General features: G+C 47.9%; 1 pseudogene; it reads right to left on the minus strand.

Moving 5' to 3' along the window:
- LOC139028221 (ena/VASP-like protein) overlaps nt 1-5,673 on the minus strand; it is a 72,002-nt pseudogene that overhangs the window by 17,887 nt on the left and 48,442 nt on the right.

Consider the following 5,673-nt stretch of genomic DNA (forward strand, 5'->3'; position numbering starts at 1 on the left):
CATACAGTTTAACAATACCAGTGGCCTCTGTAATTATTGGGACAGTGAAGCATTTTTTCTTATTTTGGCTCTATACTCCAAAAGTTTGGATTTTAAATCAAACAATGACAAGGTTAAAGTTAAAGTATTTTCATCCATATCGGGTGAACCATTTAGAAATGACAAKAWWWWTTMGTACATAGTCTCCCGATTTTAAGGGGTCAAAAGTATTGGGACAAATTCKCTTATACAGTATGTGTATTAAAGTAGTAAAAAGATTAGTATCCATAATCATAGAACACAACACCTACATTAAGCTTGTGACTACACATTTGTTGGATGATTTTTGCTGTTGTTACATTATTGTAGAAGTGTTTAGAAGCATATTCTATTCTTATTTACCATAAAAGTGACACAATACATTATTTACCATTCATTTCTATTGAGCACAGAATAATCTGAAACACAACCAAAACAAACAGAAAATGCATCCAACAAGTTTGTAGAGTCACAAGCTTAAATGTTGTCATTGTGTACTATGAATATGGGAGCAAATACTTCACTTTTTACTACTTTAATACACATATAAGWGAATTTGTCCCAATACTTTTGGTCTCATAAAATGGAAAATAAAAATGCCTTTCTAAATGGTTCACCAAATATGTATTGAAATACCCTCAAATTAAAGCTGACAGTCTGCACTTTAACCTCTMGACAGACAGCCAGTTAATTCCATAAATTGCATGCTGGGTCAAATGGCATGTGTRATCTCACAAGCGAGGCATGTGCCTCCCCCTGCTCTCCCACTGGCTGCTATTGTGTCCTCAAGCTCTTCTCTCCTCTAGATTCTCCTGAGCTACACACGCATGTCTTGTTTGTTTACATTCAGATTTTAGCGTTGGCATGGTGTTTATAGCATTAGCACTAGACAATAGCATGGTGTTTGTAGCATTAGCACTGGACAATAGCATGGTGTTTATAGCAGTTGCGCTAGATATTAGCATGGAGTTTATAGCATTAGTACTAGACATTAGCATGGTGTTTATAGGATTAGTACTAGATATTAGCATGGTGTTTATAGGATTAGCACGTCGTGCTTGTTTACATTGGACATGGTGTCTCGTTGTCTCTCAGCTTACTTCATTAGGAAGTACTTTACAAACATATGCCTGGTTCGGAAACATGTCCAGACATAAATAGTAGTGAGACTTTCTGAGGACCTTTAGCAGTGTGTGGAGTTGAGTGGATGCGGCGTAGCCTGGTCCCAGATCTGTTTGTACTGTACCAGGGAGTTAATGTGTGGAGTGAGTGGATGCGGCGTAGCCTGGTCCCAGAATCTGTTTGTACTGTACAGGGAGTTAAGTGTGGAGTTGAGTGGATGCGGCGTAGCCTGTCCCAGAATCTGTTTGTACTGTACAGGAGTTAATGTGTGGAGTTGAGTGGATGCGGCGTAGCCTTGGTCCCAGATCCTGTTTGTACTGTACAGGGAGTTAATGTGTGGAGTTGAGTGGATGCGGCGTAGCCTGGTCCCAGATCTGTTTGTACTGTACAGGGAGTTAATGTGGAGTTAGGTGGATGCGGCGTAGCCTGGTCCCAGATCTGTTTGTACTGTACAGGGAGTTAATGGTGTGGAGTTGAATGGATGCGCGTAGCCTGGTCCCAGATCTGTTTGTACTGTACAGGGAGTTAAATGTGTGGAGTTGAGTGGATGCGGCGTAGCCTGGTCCCAGATCTGTTTGTACTGTACAGGGAAGTTAATGTGTGGAGTTGAGTGATGCGGTGTTAGCCTGGTCCCAGATCTGTTTTGTACTGTACAGGGAGTTAATGTGTGGAGTTGAGTGGATGCGGCGTAGCCTGGTCCCAGATCTGTTTGTACTGTACAAGGGAGTTAATGTGTGGAGTTGAGTGGATGCGGCGTAGCCTGGGTCCCAGATCTGTTTGTACTGTACAGGGAGTTAATGTGTGAAGTTGAGTGGATGCGCGTAGCCTGGTCCCAGATCTGTTTGTACTGTCTTGTCAACTCCTTTGTGGTCACTGGCATGATGCCATAGTTGGCTATACAGCACAAAGCAGATCTAGGACCAGGCTATGCATGCTGGGAACCACACCAGGCATCAGATTAGGTGCTACTCCTCCGCCTAGTGAGACACACTGTGTTTTTTTCCTACAGCATGATTGATGCAAACCACAGGCATTTCCACAGGAAACCTCAACAAAACAGGCCCAGCAGGACGGTAGACCAGAATAGACCTGACCTGCCCTCCTCTCTTTCCCACATCTGTGTACAGCTCAACAAGTGGATTTTGCATTCAACACAACATATGCATGAACCCAGCCAATCCTTGATCGCCAATCCAAACCAGATTCAAGGAAACATGATTGGATGGAATGTAATATTCTTCATTTCCATTGGATCAACGTCTAACTTCACCAGTCTTTGTCAAGAGATATTCAACAACAGGATCAACAAATTAACTACATAGAGACAAGAAACCCCAACCCAGCTAGAGACAATGGACCGGTGCAGAAACCCACAACCCAGCATAGAGACAATGGCCGGTGCAGAAAACCCCCACCCAGCATAGAGACAATGGGCCGGTGCAGAAACCCCAACCCAGCATAGAGACAATGGGCCGGTGCAGAAAACCACCAACCCAGCATAGAGACAATGGCCGGTGTAGAAACCCCCAACCCAGCATAGAGACAATGGGCCGGTGCAGAAACCACCAACCCAGCATATAGAGACAATGGGCCGGTGTAGAAACCACCAACCCAGCATAGAGACAATGGGCCGGTGTAGAAACCCAACCCAGCTTAGAGACAATGGGCCGGTGTAGAAACCACCAACCCAGCATAGAGACAATGGGCCGGTGTAGAAACCACCAACCCAGCATAGAGACAATGGGCCGGTGCAGAAACCACCAACCCAGCATAGAGACAATGGCCGGTGCAGAAACCACCAACCCAGCATAGAGACAATGGGCCGTGCAGAAACCACCAACCCAGCATAGAGACAATGGGCCGTGCAGAAACCCCCAACCCAGCATAGAGACAAGGGCCGGTGTAGAAACCCCCAACCCAGCATAGAGACAATGGGCCGTGTTAGAAAACCCCAACCAGCATAGAGACAATGGGCCGGTGCAGAAACCCCCAACCCAGCATAGAGAGCAATGGGCCGTGCAGAACCCCCAACCCAGCATAGAGACAATGGCCGCGTGCAGAAACCACCAACCCAGCATAGAGACAATGGGCTGGTGCAGAAACCCCCAACCAGCATAGAGACAATGGGCCGGTGCAGAAACCACCAACCCAGCATAGAGACAATGGGCCGGTGTAGAAACCCCCAACCCAGCCATAGAGACAATGGGCCGGTGCAAAACCACCAACCCAGCATAGAGACAATGGGCCGGGTAGAAACCCCCAACCCAGCATAGAGACAATGGGCCGGTGTAGAAACCCCCAACCAGCATAGAGACAATGGGCCGGTGCAAAACCACCAACCCAGCATAGAGACAATGGGCCGGTGCAGAAACCCCCAACCAGCATAGAGACAATGGGCCGGTGCAGAAACCACCAACCCAGCAGACAAAACTGTTCATTATGACATCCTGGTGAGGTATACTAGATGTTTTTTTAACATATTTTTTGACTGACGGCATAACAACCAAAATATGACGTCTTTACTTGATGTCTTTATGACGTACCTTGACGTCATTGTGGTGCTGCATACCCCCTGGTGTGCTGCATACCCCCTGGTGTGCTGCATACCCCCTGGTGTGCTGCATACCCACTGGGGTGCTGCATACCCACTGGGGTGCTCGCATACCCACTGGGGTGCTGCATACCCCCTGGTGTGCTGCATACCCACTGGGTGCTGCATACCCACTGGGTGCTGCATACCCACTGGGGTGCTGCATACCCACTGGGGTGCTGCATACCCACTGGGTGCTGCATACCCCCTGGTGTGCTGCATACCCACTGGGGTGCTGCATACCCACTGGGGTGCTGCATACCCCCTGGGGTGCTTGCATACCCCCTGGTGTGCTGCATACCACTGGGGTGCTGCATACCCACTGGTGTGCTGCATACCCCCTGGTGTGCTGCATACCCACTGGGGTGCTGCATACCCCTGGTGTGCTGCATACCCACTGGGGTGCTGCATACCCCTGGTGTGCTGCATACCCACTGGGGTGCTGCATACCCCCTGGTGTGCTGCATACCCACTGGGTGCTGCATACCCACTGGGGTGCTGCATACCCACTGGGTGCTGCATACCCACTGGGGGTGCTTCGCATACCCACTGGGGTGCTGCATACCCACTGGGGTGCTGGCATACCCACTGGGGTGCTGGCATACCCACTCGTGTGTGCTGCATACCCACTGGGGTGCTGCATACCCACTGGGTGCTGCATACCCACTGGGGTGCTGATACCCACTGGGGTGCTGCATACCCACTGGTGTGCTGCATAACCCACTGGGTGCTGCAATACCCACTGGGGTGCTGCATTACCCACTGGCGGTGCATGCATACCCACTGGGGCCTGCATTACCCACTGGGGTGCTGCATACCCACTGGGGTGCTGCATAGAGGTGTGTGAAGGGGGTCACTGAGACATACTCTACTTCCCCAGCTAAATGAGGAAGAGAGCCTATTCTGAGAGACGCCTATTATAAAAGGGGAGATCACTTACTGCATATCAGGAATACCGACCAATAAACCCTTGACGCCCCTTTGCAACACTAGACTGCTGTTGGGTGTCATTTCCGCTGGGTGTGTTCGGCATGAGGGACACGTGGACCCTCTTTATATGGATACTGCTTACCCAGTGAGCACAAGGCATTGAAAATACATATTTTCAATATCCTTTCAACCAAAAATACATATTTTCAATGTCTTTTGCTCATAAGGTAACTGGAGTTGTGACTCTGAAACAGAGAGGATTCCTCTATCCRACCATATCCAACCATCTGAAGGTGTCTAATTATGTTTTTGTTTTCGGCTTTTGGGTTGACATTACTGACATCATAATGAGTTCACCTCATTCTCAATGAGCAGGATGTTGGCAGAGTTGTTTTGGAATAAAGTGCTGTAAACGCTTCCTAAAACACGATTCATTCCCAACCTCAAACCGTTTCACGTTTCATCTCCCACAGTCATCATCTCATGAAGGGGAAATATTTTAATATTCTATCATCAAACAGAGCCAACCATCCCCACCACATGTCTGCCCCCTGTTTTTGAACACGGTATATGAATATAAATAATGTCCTACTACTGCAATGTATGTACTAGTGCTTTATCAATACACAGCCTAGCAGGAGTTATTTAGTTTGTTATTTAGTGGGGGTGTGTGTGTGTGTCATTTTGTGTGTGTGTGTGTCATTTTGTGTGTATGTGTGTGTGTGTAATTGTGTGTGTGATTGTGATTTTGTGTGTGTGTGTGTGTGCTTTGTCTCCTCTCCTTTGTTCTCTCAGCCTGCAGCTTTCTGATAGAAGATGACTTGGGATGCCTTGTTTTCCTTCTTCTTGACACTCCTAAACTCCCCTTCTTAGCAGCTGATGGTTATCTGCACGGCTCCTCTAAACTCCCCTTCTTAGCAGCTGATGGTTATCTACACGGCTCCTCTAAACTCCCCTTCTTAGCAGCTGATGGTTATCTGCACGGCTCCTCTAAACTCCCCTTCTTAGCAGCT

The sequence above is a fragment of the Salvelinus sp. IW2-2015 genome, linkage group LG9 (assembly GCF_002910315.2).
Source record: "Salvelinus sp. IW2-2015 linkage group LG9, ASM291031v2, whole genome shotgun sequence".
In the NCBI taxonomy this organism is placed as follows: Eukaryota; Metazoa; Chordata; class Actinopteri; order Salmoniformes; family Salmonidae; genus Salvelinus; species Salvelinus sp. IW2-2015.